The sequence below is a fragment of the Macrosteles quadrilineatus genome, unplaced genomic scaffold (assembly GCF_028750875.1).
Source record: "Macrosteles quadrilineatus isolate MER2022 unplaced genomic scaffold, UCM_ALF_1.0 Scaffold_2__2_contigs__length_208266976, whole genome shotgun sequence".
Classification (NCBI taxonomy): Eukaryota; Metazoa; Arthropoda; class Insecta; order Hemiptera; family Cicadellidae; genus Macrosteles; species Macrosteles quadrilineatus.
The window spans coordinates 140,946,708-140,971,630 of record NW_026542595.1 but is presented as its reverse complement, the minus strand read 5'-3'; the positions used below and the strand labels follow the sequence as shown (position 1 = coordinate 140,971,630).

General features: G+C 31.4%; 1 protein-coding gene across 4 annotated transcripts in view; it reads left to right on the top strand.

Moving 5' to 3' along the window:
• Nucleotides 1–2,789: 2,789 nt before the first annotated feature.
• LOC128987958 (CUGBP Elav-like family member 1) overlaps nucleotides 2,790–24,923 on the top strand; it is a 696,992-nt gene continuing 674,858 nt past the window's right edge. For all 4 annotated transcript variants that reach the window (XM_054409105.1, XM_054409104.1, XM_054409093.1 and 1 more), the window contains exon 1: nucleotides 2,790–2,901. The gene's annotated coding sequence lies outside the window, so the exon portion shown is untranslated. The remainder of the gene's footprint in view (nucleotides 2,902–24,923) is intronic.

Sequence of the window (24,923 nt, the reverse complement as noted above, 5' to 3'; positions counted from 1 at the left end):
CTTTAAGTTCCATTATTAATAAAATTGTGTTAAACTTTTATGGTGAAAGTACAACAAATAGATGGATTTTATGATAAATAAAATATGATTAAACTATTTTTTACTTATTTGCATTTAAATCTTCTAAAGTCACTTGGACAAACTACAAAAACTATAATTGAAATGGTCAAAAGAAACTTTATTCATCAATAAACACAGATTTCATTAGTAGTTGTTAAAAAACACAAACAATTGTATCAAATGTTACCTCTTTTCACCCGTCAAGAAGTTATAGACTCAAAGGAATATGACACTTCCTGAATCGTATATTTTATACTTTTCGTTAAATACAAACATTTCAAGGATTTAGAATCGAAGTTTTATTTTGCAAACATACATTAACGTAATCTAAATGATTGTTAAAATGTTTGACGTACTTTAGACGTCGAATTGTTGAATGAAACAATTGGACAGTTACTTATTTGTGTTGTTTGGTTGCCAAGTAACTTGCGTGCGTTCCTTTAGTCTTTTCATCTGCTTCAAGAACATTTACGAAAGAAAGATGCAATTATAATGCACCACTTTTGTTGTAATTTTAATTACCCAAGATCTGAGATATTATTGTTTACAGACTGACTCGAAACGAATTGAGTAACAAAATAATTCCACCCAAACGTTTCCATTTCATGTATAATCTAGTTCGTGTAATTTCAATCTAGTAATCTATAAGAATTATTCCTGTTTATAAAAAGTTAAAACGTAGGCCTACGAATAAATCAGTCATATTTGCTGCATATTTGAAATCATACTAAACTCTTATTTTAACCCCCTTGCTGTATTCTGTGACTCAGTGTTGACATAAATTAGATATAAAGATTTATTTTAACTAGAGAAGTATATATTTTTATTTGTTCTTAAGGGTTTTGGTGGGTTTGAAGCTATTTGGTCTCGATTTTAATACAAATCTGTATATTCAAAATAGCTGAGACTAGTGCTCTCTCCTAGCATTAATAATTTGTAAGCTCTGGCTAGACCAAGAACTATCATTAAATTGTTAAGTATTTTATCTCGATAATGCTAATAGATGACATTTTACCACATAACTCTTTACAATAACACTCTATCTATTAAAATATTCTTGAAAATAGCACAATAGACCATGTACCTGTTAACTTTACCACTTTTTCAGTGGTTGCATATAGGGGGGTTTGATGTGGGTTTACATTGCGAAGGGCTTTGTAGTTATATATGTGTCCGTGAACGCGATAACTTGAGTAATTTTTGTCCGATTTTTATGAAATTTGGTTTAAAGGTGTGAGGCAAGGTAAACTTGAATGAGTTCGCGAACCAGCATGATCAGACCATGGGGATGGGGGTTTTACGGGTCGTTTTATGGGGGTAAACATTGGGTGTTTCCCATATTTGTATTGCTGTAAAATGTAGTTTGCTTGTTTATGGGTATATTTTGATTAAACTTGGCAAATTTATTTATTTTATACTAAGAGATTAAAATTTTACTAAAACCAACACTTTATTAGTTTCCTTGTAGCAGCAAACCTAGGTACTCGTTAAACCTAATGTTATTTAAATAGATTTAATTGATAATCAATACAGACAAATAGAAATTCGCTTAGTCGGCAGGTTTGCTGCGTCGGGGGTGTTTTATATGTTTAGAGCTACCATTTTTAACGTGAAAATTCAATATTCTTTTATTCGATAGCGTTAACAACTATTATAATCAACGGTTATATATAAATCGTGTTGACCAGTGCGGTTTCTTTACATGTGCATTCTGAGGCAAAGTGTCTGCCAATGGTGATTGGTTTATTGGGGCTACCGAGCCAAGAATGGTGAGGGAATGTGCCCATTGTAGCTACCTAGACAACAAGACAGGAGAGGTATGTAGGCAGACGAGAATAGAGAATAGCTGCTTGAATGAAGAACAGAAAATGTTTAGACTATCTTATTTTATAGAGTTTTTATATAATTTTGAAGTATTGGGATCCAAAATATCTTTGAGCAATAATATAAAAATCTTTAGTCAAAATACGTTTTTATCTGTTAAAAATTCCTTATAAAGATCAATGTTATAAGTTTTCAATACCCAACTAGTTACCAATCCCATATTAAAATCATCCAAGCAAGCACGGAAGTAGTTTGTTTATTTATAGCATTCTGTTGACTATAGAATCAATGTGATGTTTTGTAATAACAGGGGCACTGGTGTTCTACAATAAATAACAATTTATAACGGGTTTTTTTAGCTCAGTGACATATTCACGAAGCAAGGTCAAAACTTCCAATACTTAACAAGAAGCGAAATTTAGAAAACTGTTATAGTAATCATTGCAGCATAACATTTAGCCAAAAGAAAATTATAATGCTTAAATATACATGACATTGATAATTTTGTAAATCGGCTACTTAGTTGTCACTATAATATTTATGAGATAAACCACAGTTCTATATTTTAACCACAACATAACATCCACCAAACGTTTTGGATTGCATTCACAAATATGGGCTAAATTCGTAATGCGTGTAATTTAAATCATTCTAACTGCCCTAACAAAAATTAAAAACACTTTTCATTTCATTACAATAAGCTGATAAAACCTGTATAATATTCTGGTTAAGCTCCTTTCGTTCAGAAATATCAAGGTCAAGTTTCAACACATGAAACGTCATATAAATCTACGCTGTGATGAACCAAGCTATTAACGGACGGATAAGTTATCAGCTGACCTCTAGTTCTCGCCACGGCCGCTGTCAGACAACAGCGCTAGTGTCGCCGCCGTTGCATTGTTGGAAGTTCTGTTTGTGTAGTTCGTGTCGCGTCGTGTTTTAAGTGCTCGTGTTGTGTGCGTTAAGTGTTTGTGAGTTAGTGTGTTTGTGTTTCAGGTCCATAATCTTTAAACTAAGGTAGGAAAATTCTCTTGAGTAAATTGAACTTTTTATAAAATAGTTTGTTTATTCATCTTACCTATGTTTCCTTTTTTTAAGAAATCAATGCTAAACAAAGGATTATGTGTTTCCAGCTATTTAAATAATGTTTTCCCTTATTGACAAAATACGTTTGTTTTGAATTGAAATACTCATTGATTAAGTTAAGAAAAACCTATCCCTACAAAACTCGTCTAACAAAGAGGACCTAATGAGTTTTTCTCAAATATACTATATTTTCCAAAATGTTACCAGCTTTATTAAACGGGCTATGTTCTAAACCTAGTTTATAGCTTAGTACATAAGTAATCTTGGTAAGCGGTGTATTTTGTACCTTTAGCTTGGTTCTAAGTTTTACCATTAATACGCTACTTAAAGGTTATAGTTTAAAGGTTGTAATTTTAAATTGCGAGGTTGAAAACAATAAATAAGTTTAAATAAAAAAAAATTCAATTTGTTTACCACATTAGGCTAGTATGTTTTCAGCTCAACTTAACGCAATTTTAAAGTTGAGTTTTGTGCAGATCAAGAGAAAACAATACTTCATTATGCTATTAAACACATTAATCAAGGAATTCCATTATTGGCTTGTACTGTAACATGTTACAGCCAAAGATTAGTATTTACTTTGTTGCTATCACTTAGAAACAATAATTAGCCTACAAAACGCAAAAGAGTTTATTTTAAAGATCAATATTATTGGCAGCATACCCATTACTGTTTCTGGGGCTTAGTATTTTTTCTCTGAATTGTATTCATTAGTATTTTTCGCTAGTTTTGGATCTGAAACATTAAAACTAAGTGTAAACCATACAAGTTAGATTGTATAGCTAATTATAAAGCATATTAGCTTTTTAATAAGGAAATTTACTAATTGGTAATCACGAAACAGTAATTGCAAGAATGACGTAAGCCACAACTGATTATCACAAATATTGCTAATTATTAAGAATTTGTTTTTTAAAAGTCCTACATTGGAGTTAGTGATATACCAGTCCGAATATTTTAGTTAAATACGTTTTACATTGTTCAGTTTGTGATTTCGAAAATTATATACATTCCACTTTGATTCGGCTTTTTATGTTGTGAGATCGACTTCACCTTGCTATTGTTGTTGTAGTTTGACTAATTTTTTTCATCGTAAATTTAATACAATGTGTACAATGCGGGAATAGCTGAAAAACATTTTGGTTTATGCCTGGCAATTTGTTTACACTTTCAAATATGAAAAATCTTAAAAAGGAGATACATTCAATAAAATAATAGTTTTGAAGCTTTTAACAACAGCGGAAGCTTATGTTCAGTTTCAGATACGAATGGCTATGGAAAACATACAAACATGTTATACAAATATACATGTTAAATATTATGTTATGTACCTTTCATTGTTCGTAATATATACACTGACTTGTGTTGTAGTTAACCTAAAACAGAGTGGCTTAAATGGCAGGTGAACTTCTAAGGCAGTTAAAGAGGCATCAAGTCCATGGGTTAAGTGGATCTAGCAGTTTATCGTAAACTGTTTACGACGAACACGTGCCTAAAACAAAGCTTTTCGCTTGTTTTGTTTACATTATTGTTTTTTATCCATTAAAACTGTCGTGAAAAATAGTAAATGCAGCAACCTATTTAGCAGTTTCTTTGCTCACAATGGAATTTTGCATTGTGTTTCAGTAAATATTTAACCATCTAAAGATATACTCAATTTCTTTTAAACATTGTTCGGTTAACTATTCTTTTACGAACATATAATTATGAAAACAGCGTTAAAAACATGACTAACTGAAACTTGCATTCAGTTTCTGCTAAATATTTCTGTACCAACTTACAAAAAACGATAATTAGTACACATTTTAACTTTGGAGTGATACTATTAGAGGCATGGGGGCGAGTTGACTACGAAAAAAATGACTGAATGTTTCCTGTTCAAGATTATTGAACACTACTTCAAACATTTCGTATACCTACTTCATGTTTAAAGAGTAAACTAGGCATAAATAAAACAATTTACCTACGACCGTTTTTTAAAGTAGCCATTTCAGTCCAGTTCTTAGAATTGAAAAGTTTCACTTTACAGCTGTTTACTTTCATATCCGCATAGTTTCATTTCATATCCGCATAGTTTTTTCATATCCACACAGGTAACGGACCAATGAGGTTCAAGTATTGAGAGAAAAGAATTAAAATTGTAATGCTTCGAACGGCAACTAATCAGCTGATCAGCTGATCAGTAGACCAATTTAATTGTTGATCCGACTTGTTCATGTTGATACTCGCGTATTCTTAATTAAGTTGGTGGAAGTCCAAAAATAAATGAAATATTTGCCGAATTGTACCTGATACGATATTATTTATGGTAAGAATGCTGCTAGCAATGTAATATTTAACGAAGTTTAACAAACACGTAATTACGGGAAATCAGCTGATTATACAACAAGTCGTTGCATCACTTTCAGTGGCAATGACAATACACGAAAACATAACCTCTCTAAAAAGTTATCAGTAGTGATTGTTAGTAATTAAATCCAGATTGATAGTAATTAAAAAACGGTCGTAGGTAAAGTAGTGTACGCAACTCGCGTTAATAGTCTTTACGACACGAGTAGAAAATTAAGGCGAGTGCCTTAAAAACTTCTACGAGTGTGTTTCACTAAGTGTTTCACTTAACGCAATCGTTGCGTAAACTACTATATTATCATCTCTTAAAAAACAATATTGATTTAAAAAAATAATTGTTAGGGGAAAACTACATTTCTTTTTTCGCTAAAATATATATCGTAGAGGACGTTACGATTGGCCAGGAAACTGGATCACACATATCAGTAAGAATGTAAACAATGTAAGACGAAATTAAAGGTACGAGAGGGCCAAAGAAAACAGCAAGCAGCGTTGAGGACGAAACCGACGCTGTTTTCTTTGGCACTAGCGCGGTCTCTATCTCAGAAGATACCAAGGAAGATATTGCTTAAAGTAGTTCCAAGTGGTAGGCTTATATTTTCCATATTTGCTTTAAAACCTTGAAGACCGCTCTTGGTTTGGAAAATGCATCGGTCCATACCTTTAAAGTGGTTTTCTAATATTACTCTAGGTATTGAAATGTTCCTTATATTTAAGTTAGCTAGGTAGTGACACAAACTGAATTTTATTACTACATATTGATGTTGATATTTAATGTTTCAACATACTTTTTTCTTAGATTTTATAATTAAAAAAACACTTTGTCAACGATGTGAAAGAATAATTTAGGATTGAATATGTGATTACCGTGTAGACTATAGAAATTTTTTAGTTATATTGTTTGCAAAAATACGATCTTTAACAACTACTGACAAAAATAACTTAATAAATTGCGAAAATAAAAGCTTTAATGGAGCTTGGTAAAATTGTTTTAAGATTAATTACAACGTTGTTTTTACAAAGTAATTTAAGCATAATTATAAGTATGTGTATTGATACGTCAGTTACATTTTTTTCAGATATATTTATTTCTATTGATACATTTCTATTGGCTGAAGTGATATAAGTTTAAAGTTTTTAAGCTGACCGGACCCTTATCAATATGCATAGCTTGTCAAAGGGTAGAATCGAGTTCTGATCTCTATGGAAATGCGGGCTTTATTGTAACTATTATGGCTAAGCCACAAGTGACTTTAACTAGTTACCTTTAACTTATACCTTTTACCTTATACCTTTTACTTTTACTTATCTTTTATTCAATTTTCTTTTTTTATAGATTTCTCCAATTCAGCTGTTACAAGTTAGTATTTCTGGAATTATATCTATGAGGCATAACTTTTTCATTAGCCAGTCTATTTTATGTTGTTGAAGGGTATTTATTCAATATCATTACAAAGGTATAATCAGCATCTAGTTAGATCAGGCTGTTTTAACCGAGACAGAAAAGCACAGAAATTTTATTGATTATTATATTAATTATTATTTCGGGTCTTATTTGCTTAATCCACCGGATGCGTGACTGAAAACAGGCATAATAAAATATGTTGTGAATAATATATGAGGGGGTCAGAATCAGAGTGGTCTAGGGTAGACTAACTTAATCCAATTTCTTTAATTCATTTCTACGTACTTTATTCAGAATCAGAACGAGTAGATATAATATAGCAATATGACCCCACTTTCGGCGTTTTTGGGCCCAGAACTTTTAAATTTTTTTGGCGAAAAAACACCCAAAATAGGTATAATATGATGGTTTTACCCTATTTTTGACGTTTTAGAGGCTATATGGGGGCATTTTTTTGGTTAAAAAATGTTATTAATACTGAAAAACATGTCTGGAAATGAAGAGCTTTTTTTGACCACTTTTTTAAAGACCCGGCTCTTGGCACGTGAACTCGGGTGCGCTCCCGACCCATAGGCACACTTCTGATCCCCAGCGATGACAAACTAAAAGTCTTACGAAAAAATGTTTGAAACAAAAATTGAGGAACATCTAATCATCTATACTTCTTCCACTGAAAGTTTTTCTCTGATTGAAAAATAAAAAAAATCCTTGCTTACTCACTTTTTCATGTTTACTCAAAGTAACCTTTTTATATTTTCCTTAATTAATAATTACACACTGGCACAAATTAAATTATATTTATATTGTATTAAACAGTAGTTCATGTAGTATTTTAATATATAAATTTCATGCTATAAATATTTTTATTAGAAGCTAGACCAATGTGTAAGTGATAGGAGGCGCATCACTTTGAACATCATCACGCACCCGACACTGCCGTGCTGGCAACACCTGGAGTTTGAAACCATTGCTATTGCTGAAATTATATTATAACACATTTACATACAAAAGAAACTGGTAAATGGTTTTAAATTTTTAAACTTTTTTATGCTGTATTATTATGTAGAAGGCCATGTAGTATGTAGGCTGGAATTTTAGCCGTTTTGTTGTATATCAAGCCTTTTTGAGATATAAATATTTTTAAACAATAAAGCAGACCTTTATTCACTAATGCTGATATTATATTACAATGCATTGGCATACAAATGAAAACGGTTTGATTTATTTGTACTCATATAAAATAATATAATTCTTTTGAGTTATAGGGATGTCTGGTGATTAAATCACAAATTAAGATCATTTATAATGGACTTTTAAAATAATGGAATTAAGTATAGACTTATAACATTTTCATGATAACTGTTTGATTTATTTGTACTCATTTAAAATAATGTTAAAATAGTATTTGATTTTTATGTTGTATTATTGTTTTTTATCAAAAGTTGAAACCAATGTAGTGTGCCTAAATGTTTATTTACTGTTTTCTGTATCTCAAGCTAATAGATAGAATAGAACAAAGAGGTGTTTTTGGTGTTTTACCTATGAGAATAACATGGGGAGATTTTAAGCCACTTTTTAAAAATCGTGCTTACTCTCTATACATTTCTATGCAAATGTCCATCTCCAAAAATATTTCCAATCCCCATTAATTTTTGTATCATGTGAGTTTTGCACCAGTTGGTTTGAAATATTTATAAATATAACGTGTTGCTGGAATCGCCTTAAATGGCAAGAAACATGTAGTCTTGGGACCTCTGGTAAAATATTGGAGTTTTCCTAGTTTGGACTAAATATTTTTGAAAATTGAAAAAAAATATGTTTTTTACTCAACTATTTTAGCATCTTGAAACATGTATTACCGAAGAATCAGGCAAATATTTCGTGCCGAAATTATATTTTACCTTACGTGAGAACGTGGAATCATTATTTAAACTCAGTCCTGCTCCACAGTATAATTGCAGGCTTGCTTCTCGTCCTAAGTGGTGAATTGTGTACAGTTTATGTGTGGTGCAAAGACTGGTTTCTCTTTTTAGTTGTGACCAGCTCATTCCTAAGATGCTAGATGGTATCCACTTTGCCTCTGAACATAAGCAAATTGTAATCTTCAGTTTAGGACTTAAAGTTAATGTCGGATGTGATGCCTCTTTGATCAGAAGTTTGGGTTGTGATTAGCTCAACCCCTATCACCAATATCAGCATAAATCCATTGAACTATTATGTGTTATTGTACTTTGTGCTGATTAATATGTGTTTGGTAAATTAGCATGGCACAACACACAATCCCACATCTTGCTAATTGTAGTTGGTAGTTTAGGTGGTCAAAGTAGAAGTAGGGAGCATTGACTTTCTACAATCATGATGAGATAACCAGCCAGAGCCTCAGACTGCAATAAAAAATAGATGAAAATGCAAACTCTAAAGGCCCTGACCGTGTTTCATACTTCCAGGCTGGAACAACCTTTACTCGGAATATTGTATATAAATTGTTTGTATACATAAGACTCTTGTAGTGAATGTACTCTTCGATGAAAAGACAAAATAAAGATGAAAAACTACTTTATGCAAAGAAGAGAAAGTGATTGTGAAGGGTAGCTATAAACAATCGTATTTTAGTGAGCAATGAAAGTTGCTATAATTATTGGGATTGTTTTGGATAAGTTTATAGATATGCATTGTGTTTACAGGAATTAATCATAGTGGGGATGCCATTTACATCGAGACATATTGATTTTGTTAAAGTGATAAAATGAAGACCATGATAGTGGTGGATAAAGATTTTAATTGTTGAGCAATCGATGTGAGAAGGAGTTTCTTGTTAAACAATAACCTGGAAAACCAATACAACATAATGCATTGTCATCCCTCATTGGTATTGTACCTTACAAGCTCTTTTGTTCTTTACTCATTTTCAAAAACATATAAATTACAAAATAAGCCATTTGTTGTTTATTTTACTGTTATGTATTGTAAGTTTATATATTGAAATAAATGGTTAAATAAATGTAAGTTGAAAAATGAGCCTTATTTTGTCACTAGTTTATTTACATTGATTTGAATCACATTTTTGAACTAACAGATGATTAAATTATTAATTGCATAACATTTGAAACATAGAGATACAACATTTATATTATTAACTGGAAACTATAGATCTATATTATTGTATGAACATAATTTCTGTATTTCATATATGTAAAAGCAATGAGACCATGCTAAATTACAGAATTCAATAACAAAGGAAGTTGATATTGTGCTATATACCTGAGGGTGTAAATATAGAGGTGGGTATTTCCATAGAGACCTAATGATGAATCAGAATGTGAAAGTTCTATGGTAGAAATATCAAGAAAGCAAGAGTGATCATCAGAGGTAACATGGTCATTAGGGAATTCATAGAGAGGGGTCAGTCAGGTTGAACTAGTATATTGCAATGATTCATCCAATATAGAAACAATAGTTACAAATAACCAGAACCAATCACTGAATATTGTAGTTAGTCTTCCTATCCTACTGTTAAAATATGAAACTCATTTTTACATGAGTTAGTGAGTTCATGCCCGGCAACATGAGTGTAATAATGGTTCCAAATGTATTTATCTTATTTTATGGTAGATTTCATTGTGTATGCTTACTCTATGGTAAAACTCTTTGAGATCATTTAATATTTAACACACTTAGAGATTAGTGAATAAATCATCAAAGTGTGATATAAATATGCTGGGTGAAACGTATTAAAACTTGCTATTATGTGTTATTGTACTTTGTGTTGATTAATATGTGTTTGGTAAATTAGCATGGCACAACACACAATCCCACATATTGCTAATCGTAGTTGGTAGTTTAGGTGGTCAAAGTAGAAGTAGGGAGCATTGACTTTCTACAATCATTATCAATTAATTTTATCAATTAAAGGATTGTCAAATGTCTCGGTTTTGCTAACTATGACCTGGTGTCCCGAAAAGGGCTCTTAAGACCATAAGATGACTATACATAAAGTTTGGACTATTGAATGTGATGTGAATTTATGCATACTTCATCATACAAATGTTACACTATAGTATTTTTACAAGTTCTGACTGTGACTGTGATGTGAATTTGTGTGTATTTCATCACATAAATTTCACACTATTTTCACACATTTCACACCACTATTATGATGTTTTGTGCCTGCATGGGTGTGTTGAGCCATGGATATCATAAACCACAAAGCTATAAGGACGTATGCTAGAACTGATCTAACCTCTGCCAAACCCTGAATACGAGCCTGGAGGCACAGACTTCGGACCAAGGATCAATTGTAAATAGACAAACCTGCATGATAGGACATAGAACACTGAAAAATGCAAATGTTAGAAACTTAAGTCTTTTACTTATTTAGTCTTACCATCCTCTGTTTTGGAGGAAACTGCCTTACAACCAACATGATGAAGATTGTATTAATACTCATGATCTTGGTCATTATAAAATTGATCAAACATAAATCTGTATTTGCCATTATTCATAGACCTTTCCTTGTCTATTATGAAAAAGCCATCAAACACTGGTGGTAAAGACTTCTATATTGATTAAAAGTCATTATTAATATGATTGTTAAATATAAGGTTTTAAATTTATATTGCCTTGTTTGGATAATATTAGAAAATGTACGTTATCGCATAAATGTTTGTGTACTTTCTAAGTAAAAGCAGTTAATATTTTTATGTTGACCCATTGAGAGAAATTGTATACTATTTGTACTATAAAAGGTCTATTCATGCATATCAGTCCAGTAAAAGTTCTGTTATAATCCAGTCATAGGTCAGTCTCAATTGCATCCATAGTTTCTCAGTCAACCTGTCAGTCATTTGGTTACAGTCTGTTTTTTAACTCTTCATTAACCGATGTTATATAACATTTTTTATTTGAAACACAATATTCTATAAAATTTTCATTGGCCAGTTTTTGTTGATTGTTATAAACTGTACTTGATATACAAACACATACGTTGTCATCAGTCAGGCGTCCAAACAATTAAAAAATATCGTTGAGAAGAAATCGGTTGTTGTATTTAACAACATAAAGGTCGATTCACAAACGGTATGTAATAGTTTAATCACGTCACAGTGTATACAGCAACTGACTGTGACTGTGATGTGAATTTGATTAGTTGTGTGTAATGTGTGAAAATAGTGTGAAATTTTTTAAATTGCTTCCAGTTTATATGTTGTCATTAAGCAAGCGTTTAAAAATCCAACAATATCGTTGAAAAGAAACCAGCTGTTTTATTTGACGACATAAAAATCAATTCACACATAACACGTCACAGTTCAATCACATCAGTTACGACACAGTGTATACACCAACTGACTGTGACTGTGATGTGAATTTGTGTGTACTTCGTCACACAAATTTTACACAAATTTCACATATATTTTCACACATTTCACTCAAATATCATAATAGTTGTGTGAAATGTGTGAAAATATATGTGAAATTTGTGTAAAATTTGTGTGACGAAGTACACACAAATTCACATCACAGTCACAGTCAGTTGGTGTATACACTGTGTCGTAACTGATGTGATTGAACTGTGACGTGTTATGTGTGAATTGATTTTTATGTCGTCAAATAAAACAGCTGGTTTCTTTTCAACGATATTGTTGGATTTTTAAACGCTTGCTTAATGACAACATATAAACTGGAAGCAATTTAAAAAATTTCACACTATTTTCACACATTACACACAACTAATCAAATTCACATCACAGTCACAGTCAGTTGCTGTATACACTGTGACGTGATTAAACTATTACATACCGTTTGTGAATCGACCTTTATGTTGTTAAATACAACAACCGATTTCTTCTCAACGATATTTTTTAATTGTTTGGACGCCTGACTGATGACAACGTATGTGTTTGTATATCAAGTACAGTTTATAACAATCAACAAAAACTGGCCAATGAAAATTTTATAGAATATTGTGTTTCAAATAAAAAATGTTATATAACATCGGTTAATGAAGAGTTAAAAAACAGACTGTAACCAAATGACTGACAGGTTGACTGAGAAACTATGGATGCAATTGAGACTGACCTATGACTGGATTATAACAGAACTTTTACTGGACTGATATGCATGAATAGACCTTTTATAGTACAAATAGTATACAATTTCTCTCAATGGGTCAACATAAAAATATTAACTGCTTTTACTTAGAAAGTACACAAACATTTATGCGATAACGTACATTTTCTAATATTATCCAAACAAGGCAATATAAATTTAAAACCTTATATTTAACAATCATATTAATAATGACTTTTAATCAATATAGAAGTCTTTACCACCAGTGTTTGATGGCTTTTTCATAATAGACAAGGAAAGGTCTATGAATAATGGCAAATACAGATTTATGTTTGATCAATTTTATAATGACCAAGATCATGAGTATTAATACAATCTTCATCATGTTGGTTGTAAGGCAGTTTCCTCCAAAACAGAGGATGGTAAGACTAAATAAGTAAAAGACTTAAGTTTCTAACATTTGCATTTTTCAGTGTTCTATGTCCTATCATGCAGGTTTGTCTATTTACAATTGATCCTTGGTCCGAAGTCTGTGCCTCCAGGCTCGTATTCAGGGTTTGGCAGAGGTTAGATCAGTTCTAGCATACGTCCTTATAGCTTTGTGGTTTATGATATCCATGGCTCAACACACCCATGCAGGCACAAAACATCATAATAGTGGTGTGAAATGTGTGAAAATAGTGTGAAATTTATGTGATGAAATACACACAAATTCACATCACAGTCACAGTCAGAACTTGTAAAAATACTATAGTGTAACATTTGTATGATGAAGTATGCATAAATTCACATCACATTCAATAGTCCAAACTTTATGTATAGTCATCTTATGGTCTTAAGAGCCCTTTTCGGGACACCAGGTCATAGTTAGCAAAACCGAGACATTTGACAATCCTTTAATTGATAAAATTAATTGATAATGATTGTAGAAAGTCAATGCTCCCTACTTCTACTTTGACCACCTAAACTACCAACTACGATTAGCAATATGTGGGATTGTGTGTTGTGCCATGCTAATTTACCAAACACATATTAATCAACACAAAGTACAATAACACATAATAGCAAGTTTTAATACGTTTCACCCAGCATATTTATATCACACTTTGATGATTTATTCACTAATCTCTAAGTGTGTTAAATATTAAATGATCTCAAAGAGTTTTACCATAGAGTAAGCATACACAATGAAATCTACCATAAAATAAGATAAATACATTTGGAACCATTATTACACTCATGTTGCCGGGCATGAACTCACTAACTCATGTAAAAATGAGTTTCATATTTTAACAGTAGGATAGGAAGACTAACTACAATATTCAGTGATTGGTTCTGGTTATTTGTAACTATTGTTTCTATATTGGATGAATCATTGCAATATACTAGTTCAACCTGACTGACCCCTCTCTATGAATTCCCTAATGACCATGTTACCTCTGATGATCACTCTTGCTTTCTTGATATTTCTACCATAGAACTTTCACATTCTGATTCATCATTAGGTCTCTATGGAAATACCCACCTCTATATTTACACCCTCAGGTATATAGCACAATATCAACTTCCTTTGTTATTGAATTCTGTAATTTAGCATGGTCTCATTGCTTTTACATATATGAAATACAGAAATTATGTTCATACAATAATATAGATCTATAGTTTCCAGTTAATAATATAAATGTTGTATCTCTATGTTTCAAATGTTATGCAATTAATAATTTAATCATCTGTTAGTTCAAAAATGTGATTCAAATCAATGTAAATAAACTAGTGACAAAATAAGGCTCATTTTTCAACTTACATTTATTTAACCATTTATTTCAATATATAAACTTACAATACATAACAGTAAAATAAACAACAAATGGCTTATTTTGTAATTTATATGTTTTTGAAAATGAGTAAAGAACAAAAGAGCTTGTAAGGTACAATACCAATGAGGGATGACAATGCATTATGTTGTATTGGTTTTCCAGGTTATTGTTTAACAAGAAACTCCTTCTCACATCGATTGCTCAACAATTAAAATCTTTATCCACCACTATCATGGTCTTCATTTTATCACTTTAACAAAATCAATATGTCTCGATGTAAATGGCATCCCCACTATGATTAATTCCTGTAAACACAATGCATATCTATAAACTTATCCAAAACAATCCCAATAATTATAGCAACTTTCATTGCTCACTAAAATACGATTGTTTATAGCTACCCTTCACAATCACTTTCTCTTCTTTGCATAAAGTAGTTTTTCATCTTTATTTTGTCTTTTCATCGAAGAGTACATTCACTACAAGAGTCTTATGTATACAAACAATTTATATACAATATTCCGAGTAAAGGTTGTTCCAGCCTGGAAGTATGAAACACGGTCAGGGCCTTTAGAGTTTGCATTTTCATCTATTTTTTATTGCAGTCTGAGGCTCTGGCTGGTTATCTCATCATGATTGTAGAAAGTCAATGCTCCCTACTTCTACTTTGACCACCTAAACTACCAACTACAATTAGCAAGATGTGGGATTGTGTGTTGTGCCATGCTAATTTACCAAACACATATTAATCAGCACAAAGTACAATAACACATAATAGTTCAATGGATTTATGCTGATATTGGTGATAGGGGTTGAGCTAATCACAACCCAAACTTCTGATCAAAGAGGCATCACATCCGACATTAACTTTAAGTCCTAAACTGAAGATTACAATTTGCTTATGTTCAGAGGCAAAGTGGATACCATCTAGCATCTTAGGAATGAGCTGGTCACAACTAAAAAGAGAAACCAGTCTTTGCACCACACATAAACTGTACACAATTCACCACTTAGGACGAGAAGCAAGCCTGCAATTATACTGTGGAGCAGGACTGAGTTTAAATAATGATTCCACGTTCTCACGTAAGGTAAAATATAATTTCGGCACGAAATATTTGCCTGATTCTTCGGTAATACATGTTTCAAGATGCTAAAATAGTTGAGTAAAAAACATATTTTTTTTTCAATTTTCAAAAATATTTAGTCCAAACTAGGAAAACTCCAATATTTTACCAGAGGTCCCAAGACTACATGTTTCTTGCCATTTAAGGCGATTCCAGCAACACGTTATATTTATAAATATTTCAAACCAACTGGTGCAAAACTCACATGATACAAAAATTAATGGGGATTGGAAATATTTTTGGAGATGGACATTTGCATAGAAATGTATAGAGAGTAAGCACGATTTTTAAAAAGTGGCTTAAAATCTCCCCATGTTATTCTCATAGGTAAAACACCAAAAACACCTCTTTGTTCTATTCTATCTATTAGCTTGAGATACAGAAAACAGTAAATAAACATTTAGGCACACTACATTGGTTTCAACTTTTGATAAAAAACAATAATACAACATAAAAATCAAATACTATTTTAACATTATTTTAAATGAGTACAAATAAATCAAACAGTTATCATGAAAATGTTATAAGTCTATACTTAATTCCATTATTTTAAAAGTCCATTATAAATGATCTTAATTTGTGATTTAATCACCAGACATCCCTATAACTCAAAAGAATTATATTATTTTATATGAGTACAAATAAATCAAACCGTTTTCATTTGTATGCCAATGCATTGTAATATAATATCAGCATTAGTGAATAAAGGTCTGCTTTATTGTTTAAAAATATTTATATCTCAAAAAGGCTTGATATACAACAAAACGGCTAAAATTCCAGCCTACATACTACATGGCCTTCTACATAATAATACAGCATAAAAAAGTTTAAAAATTTAAAACCATTTACCAGTTTCTTTTGTATGTAAATGTGTTATAATATAATTTCAGCAATAGCAATGGTTTCAAACTCCAGGTGTTGCCAGCACGGCAGTGTCGGGTGCGTGATGATGTTCAAAGTGATGCGCCTCCTATCACTTACACATTGGTCTAGCTTCTAATAAAAATATTTATAGCATGAAATTTATATATTAAAATACTACATGAACTACTGTTTAATACAATATAAATATAATTTAATTTGTGCCAGTGTGTAATTATTAATTAAGGAAAATATAAAAAGGTTACTTTGAGTAAACATGAAAAAGTGAGTAAGCAAGGATTTTTTTTATTTTTCAATCAGAGAAAAACTTTCAGTGGAAGAAGTATAGATGATTAGATGTTCCTCAATTTTTGTTTCAAACATTTTTTCGTAAGACTTTTAGTTTGTCATCGCTGGGGATCAGAAGTGTGCCTATGGGTCGGGAGCGCACCCGAGTTCACGTGCCAAGAGCCGGGTCTTTAAAAAAGTGGTCAAAAAAAGCTCTTCATTTCCAGACATGTTTTTCAGTATTAATAACATTTTTTAACCAAAAAAATGCCCCCATATAGCCTCTAAAACGTCAAAAATAGGGTAAAACCATCATATTATACCTATTTTGGGTGTTTTTTCGCCAAAAAAATTTAAAAGTTCTGGGCCCAAAAACGCCGAAAGTGGGGTCATATTGCTATATTATATCTACTAGAACGAAATAAGCCCTAGAGAAATTTAGGGAAATCTAGTTTGGGACCAAAAAGAATGGGTAGCTGCTACTAACGTAATTCATCGAACATGAAACTCATTGGAGATAGTAAATGATTATTAATTATTATTTGTACTGTATTTGTTTCAGTTTATCTGTGACCATTGTAGTCGTCCACTTTAACAGTAATAATGTAATAGAACTTATTATAAAAAAAATAATACTTGGGGCTTGTAGGTTGTATATGAGTGTATATCAACCATAAAAGGCCTACATTGCTGTAATGACATTTATTGACATTGTATTCAGTTTCTTTGTGATTTCCTTTTCAAATAAGTATTTCTTACCTTCGCCTGTTCCACTGATAGTCACGTGGTTTTATTCAACATCAACGTGACCCGTCATGTTGAGCTGTCACTCAGTACCAACAACTTATTATGTAGCTTACCTTGAAGTAAAACATTCCGTACGCCATTTTCTTTTTGAATCATCAACATTGCATGCTCAACATAGTCCCTAATCTGATTTGACATTCATAAAGTAAGATGTTTTATCCTGTCGAAGAAAATTTTAACATTTCAAAAGAAATGTTAATACAATCTTTTCCACCTACCCTTACATTATTTATTTGCGTCTACCTTTCCATTTTTCCTTGTTAGTTCTCTATTATTTATTATTATTTCCAATAATAACATTCAATCAGCATTTCTCCATTTTGGGTTTAGATGTATTGAAAAGAATTACATTTGCGTAAATAGATTGGTTTAAAAAGTAACTTGGTGTGGGGTGGACAGGTTATTGGTATAGGCCTAATCAACATCATGGAGAGTAAGGGCATTGACTATATAGTCAATGGTAAGGGCTTCCGTTACGGCAGGCCTGGATACCAAGAATGGTATTTTAATAAATATTGAGAGTACAAGAACAAACTTGGCAATTTCTGGGAAGCTGAGTAACGTAGACATCGTAACATAGAATACATTGTATAATAGTACGAGTACTACCTCAGTTATGTGATTGCCGGTTCGATCCTGAGAAATTTAAGTAACACAAAACTCGACCCATTTGTCATTACCGGTATGTGTTGCTTTTGATAAAAAGTCCTGACAAAAAAATGTTATCATAATAAAGTCAAAACTCACCCCGTTCAGTCAATACTCGTCTTTCACCCAAAAATACCCACCCTAGTGTATTGGCGTTTAAATGTAATCTAATATCCAAACGTCTGTTTACATTATTTTACTAACTACTGCCCTGATAACAATGCGATACCGTACTTAATATGATATTTAATCCAACCCATATGTTATATCATGTTCAGCGTGAGTATACATTTCACACATGTATAAAACGTAATACATTGTAACATACGCTACACGTACAGATCACATGACGCCATACACAACCTGGACTTGCAATGCTATCAGCTGTGACGGGACTATAAATATTTATTGTATAAACCATCTATCTTCAATATCTGGTTTACTGTTCCATGCGCTGTTATATCGGTGAAATGAAAACAAACTCTTGTGAGAATTTTAGACGGTTTTGTAAATGAATTTTGTATTTATTTAAAATTAGGAAATATTGGAACCTCAATATATTATATTTATCTGGAAGCGTCATTTGATTTTAATTTTTAAAAATCATGTTAAAATGTTAACCCTTAATGAATTAAAATTAAACTATTATAGCATTGCAAATATTTTTCAAAAAATCTTTTCTTCTGTAGCATCAAACTTTATTTTATATATCTAAAGACTATAGCCCATTGGATGGAATCTAGTTCAACATTATATCCCGTTATAACCAAAGTACTTTTGCTACTTGTAATGCAGTTTTATCAAGTATTAAACATAGTTTATTCCTAAAAGTAATAGTGTGGGTAATTGTTGCCCATATAATTAATCTCATTGACTACGGATTAATTTAAAAAGTCTCAAAGATCGCAATAGTAAAAAATATAAATAATTTGCAAAGAATTAATTTGCATTTTTCTTGGAATACGTTGTTTCATTTTAGAATGTTTAAGGTCTGCAGTATCTATTCATGGAAGTTCTTTCAGCAAGTAACTCATCATATTTCTTGGAAATATTTCTAAAGGGCTCCTAATTGAGAAAATAAGTCATTATAAGATACTCAAGTCATTGAAGAATGCAACATTGAGCATTGCTTCTCGAAGAACTTATTTTCCTTTTTAATATATTTTCCTCAAGTCCATATACGTAGGCTATTAATGACAAACTAAACAAACCTTATCTTCAAACATAAAATGAATTATTTATTTGATTTTCAAACAATTTGAAGGGTTTGATGTAAACTTTTAGATTTTACTTGAAAACAGAAATATTTGTATTTTATACAAATTAAATGATCATAAAAATGCATGCGCCGTTTTTTAATTTCTGTAGTAAACTTTATTGGGGATATTTCCATCATGTTACGGGGTTTTGTACGTTATTTAAAGAGAACATAGTATTTAGTCACACTGAGCATGCTGATATTAAATTAATATTTTATGTATTAGATCATACACACAGTTATTAGGTACCTAATTAAAAGAAGCTGTAGTTATACAATAAAATTCCTTTCTATTGGTACCTATGCTTGGAAATAAATGGCTTTTTAGGGAATTTCCGTACTACACACTCTGTCACTAGCACAATTAATTAAAATAGGTTTATTAACTATATAATACTGGCTACAAATTTATTTGTGAGTATGGAATGTCACTTCTCTGTAGCGTAGTAATATTGCACATAACCTTCTACTAATTTGAATAAAATTAATTTACTACCTAACTTTATAGCTTAACTTTGGAATAGATAAGGCTTGGGTTCCATTGTGATATACATACAAAGTTTAATGATAGTGTGATACTCTTGGTCACATAGTAGATTACAATCTTCTACACACGTACCGGACAATATATTCTCTGATACAGATTGAACTTCCTACGTTGCTGTCTAATACTATATGTAAACTATTTTTAAATCCACGTATAGATCCCAAAATACCCATGAACTTATGAGAACACGAAAACTTACACCCCCATAGACCATATACCTAAAATGTTCATCATGACGACTATGACGAGAAACTTTGTGCAAAACTATCCATCATCTCATAAATTGCCCTTTAAGGTCGTAATTCCTTTCTAAAGGGAACTTTCCATATACCTAATGTTAAAAATACCTTAGCTGTACTTATTTGTCTGTTCTTCTTAAATTTTATTACCTTGTTAAAATCAGGCGTGATTTACTGTATTCTGTTTTGTTTATTTCAGCTTAACTTAAGCAATCAATTGTTTTATTAATACTTATGAAGTCAAACGGGGTGAAGCCCGTGGGTAGCAAGTCAAAAATTTCCGTTTGCTTGGATATCCTTTTGTCTGGCGTGTCCTATAAGTTTAGGTACAACTTAGTTGCAACATATTCTTTTAAACTAGCTAAATTTGCCTTTGTGCCCTATTTTATCATTCTACATTCATATACCTCGAATGTTATTCATATACTGTTTATGTATGTAGTAGACTGAGTAGTCCTGAACATTGATTATGAATCTTTGTGCAGACTACAATATGATTAATTAGAATGATAAAATCGGAAATAAAGTTCAACAAAGATTTTTTTCCAATACTGTTTAGAAATTTTCTGTTTGTTGAAATAACGTAATGGTCTATCTACGAAGTTTGATTTAAAATCTCATTTACTTGTTTTTCACATTTCATTTTTATGTATTAACATTAATATGTTCAAACGAAGATCAGTTTGTGATGTTGATATCATAGTATTTAAAGTGTTGTATTGCTCTTATTACAGTTTAAGTTATTTCAATTCCTTGTACAATTTTGGTTCTCGAATGTTTATTTGATCATATTGTCTGGTTATTCGAATAGTTGTAGTGCTAGCCTTCAAATTCATAGGTTGCCTGTTCGATTTGAAGCGTTCGATTTGATTCTGGATTTAGATACTATTTGCCATTGGCCTGTCAATTAGTTATTCTTTCTAACAAAATTTTGACATAACAAAATGAAAATACCGTTGGCATTCAAGCACAAACAGCCCTAATACAATACATTATTGTTAAACAATTAGTTCTAATCAAGGTCACACTGTTCTTCAACATTCAATATTAACACACTCTTTTGTTTTTAACGTAGCTTCGTCTAAAACAAATCGACAGGTATTTTCTTATAAATAATTGTTTAACACAACCATCAAGGCTTACATGGCATGGGTTTTATTTAAGTTTATTCTAACTTTATTCATACCACCATAATTCCACCATATTATTCATAACTTTATTCGGAGTAGAAGTAAGGTCAAATCTGTAGGGATGGGGATATTTCCAGCATATAGCACTCATTTAGTTCTACTTAGTGTTAAAATTAACATTATTTGGATAAAAGTTAAAATAAACAAAACAGACTAATACAAACAAATACCCACACATTTAAATTATGCAATTTTGGGTAATTTGTAAAAAAAGTGAATAGGTATTTGTAAAGTTTTAAGCCAAATTTTTAAGTATATGGGTTCCCTACTGGTGTGCCTTAAAACTTCGTTGTTACTTAGAGACTACTGTTCCTTAATGACCTTGTCAACAACGGAATGAAGTTTAAGATAGACAATACAACGTTAAAACAATTCTGCAGTAAATCTGTCAGTGATCAGTCATGCAAGCGAGTTTTTAGTCGTAAAAGCAAAGCAAAGTGTGTCGTAGTCACGTTCTGACAGTAAACCTATCACAGCCTATAGTGGAGTTGTGCAGACTTGGTGGAGTGTGACACAGCGCATTGTGTCATTGACTACACACCTCTCTACAGTCAATGATGTATGCTGTGAGGAAGGCTACAAGTTTATCTCAGACTTTAGTTGTACTTTTTGCCAAATTGGTAATCTGATTTGGGAATATTTGAATGAATAGGACATAGGTGTGGGTGGCCATGTAAAATGGAGCTACATTGTCATGACAGTAACCCGAGGTGGGAAAAATTATATAGATGTTTGTCCATTGTTTGAATAGTCTTTGTAAGATGATTAAAAACTCTTAGCTATGTTTCCATGCTCATTGGGATTAGATAACGTACTACGGCTTGAAAAGTATATTTAATCACCAGTATGGTTATTTACTCTTTACGACACGAGCTTCATATAAGGAAAATGAAGGAATCCGAAAATATACAAATTGTTATCTCGTGATGACTTGTGAACTACATTTCCCTCCATGATCAGTTGAAGCTGGCTAGTTCATTATATTTAACACTATAAACTAATATAAAAATACTTTTGTCCCATGACGTGTATTTTATAAACATCATTTTTTATGTGGATAGCTCAAGATTGTAATTGAATAAATCATGTTGAATAAACGATTTAAAATGCCAATGTCGATTGATATCAGTCATTCAGTTTTCAGAGTAATGCAATTAATTGCAAAAATGGATATAATATATATTATCGATTTACAAATCGTATATACTCCTTTAATACATGATGACTCAATACAAAAGGCCGCTTACAGTGATCGTCAATAGACAGTTGAGGTATCGGACCATCGATAAACACGTTATCGATACATCGATTACACTTATCTCCATGAACACAGTGACAAACAATAGCTGATGATAAGTGGAACTGATTATATGATAGAGAACGAAATAAAATAAAATATATCTTTTGGTGTTTAACAAAAAAGTAAATAAATAGTACCTGATAAAATAAGTATTGCGCTAGCTGTTTGGTTGTTCTGTTTTCCTAAAATATAAATTCTTGTGCTACCCATGAATTGCAGGTTGCTTTATATGTATAATATACTAAACGTTTGATGCAAGAGAGCCATTGACGATGGTCCTAGAAGATTAAATAAATTCATATTATTTTCCAACGAAATCAGAAAGTTGTGTTTGATATGTACTAATTCCAACATATTTATTTTATGCCTTTTCTTTTTGTCCCAAAAAAGATATTTTCTTACTTTGATAACCCTCCCGTCATATGTGCCTATTTTAAATTTACCCATATGTTGAAGTTTATTGTTTATAAATGTGTTACTTAACCATGGTTGTTTGATACATGGTGAGATGATTTATCTAGCAATAATAGTAAGGTTGAACTGTAAGTTTTACATAGGCCTAGTATATATTATATACTTTTTAGAATATTAGTATAATTTTTGAAAGGGCACAATTGCATATAGCTGCACTGTTTTTCTATAAAAGGATAGCCCTAAAACGAACTCTAAAAACTTAGAGTAGTTGCGTTCGTTTGTAAAAAATAATTTAGGGAACTGCATTTCATAATACAGTTTAAAATGTAGCTGTCATTGATTTTACATTATATAACTATTACTCCAGGTTAAGATCTAATAAATAAAATACCTAAAAATCTTTTAGGATTCTTATGAGCTTTGCGTATTAACTCTAAATTAATAGACATCTAAAATACAAACTGCATTATTCCTCCTTACTTTTAATAATTTATAATGAAAAGTATGCTAGTTTTTCATTAAAAAAATCAAGGCATTCTTAATGATGTAATATACATGCAACGATGTTTTGTCGTTGATAATAAACTCAACGTTCGATCAAAATCGACGGAACTTCAAAGGGCGCGAAACTATAAAATGCAAATGGAGACTTGCAAAACCTAGTAAAGTTTATTTATTGCATATTAAACTAGTCTGTTTCATTATTAAGTCAATTATTAATATACCTGGTGATAATTGATCAAGTTGGTACTCTGAAAATTGTGATTTGTGGGCCACTAATGCCTAGAGAAGATGTTTTCTGTGACACAATACGTGTATGGGCCTGGAAATTAAGATACAAGTCAATTTGCATAAACTATTATACATACTAAAACGCACAGCTGTACGTACACAGTGGGCACTTTACAAAGTTTAATATTAATACTGTTATGCACTAACCAAAGTTGAATCGTCATCTTCTTAGATTAAAAAAAATTGGTTTTTCTTTTCCGAGTTATTTGGCTCTTCTACCTGACCGATTTTCATGATTGAGGTCTTAAATTGGAGGTATGCATGCTAAAATTTCATATCAAGCATTGGCATATATTTATCTACAGTCCCACCTGGCTTATACATAAACGAAATTTGCTCCCAATGTATTCTTATGGAAGTTAAAATTTAGGTTTTCTTTTCCGAGTTCGTTTGGCTCTTCTACCCGACCGATCTTTATGATTGAGGTCTCAAATTAAAGGTATGCACTCACAGATTTCACATCAAGCATCGGTATATATTAATCTACTGTATTACTCGTAAAAAAAAAACATAAATTTCATTTGTTTTCGAATTCTTACTCCATTTTTAGTTTTATTTTACCAGTTATATTTATAAATAATCCTATATATTTTGGTCTAAGCACAGTAAAACACCGGCTTTCATTTAAGCTATTAGTTATTCAAATCGGACGAGTTTCAAGCAAATGCCATGGGAACCTGTAACTTTCTTTTATTAAAAATAGTAGCTCCAGTGCTGTTTACGTTTTTTATATGTTTTAAATTCAAAATAATGTGTAAATTATAGGCTTTAATTTAAGCTATTGATTGTCTAAATAATTTAAGTTAAAGATACTGTATTACTCGATCAAAAATCATAAATTTGATTAT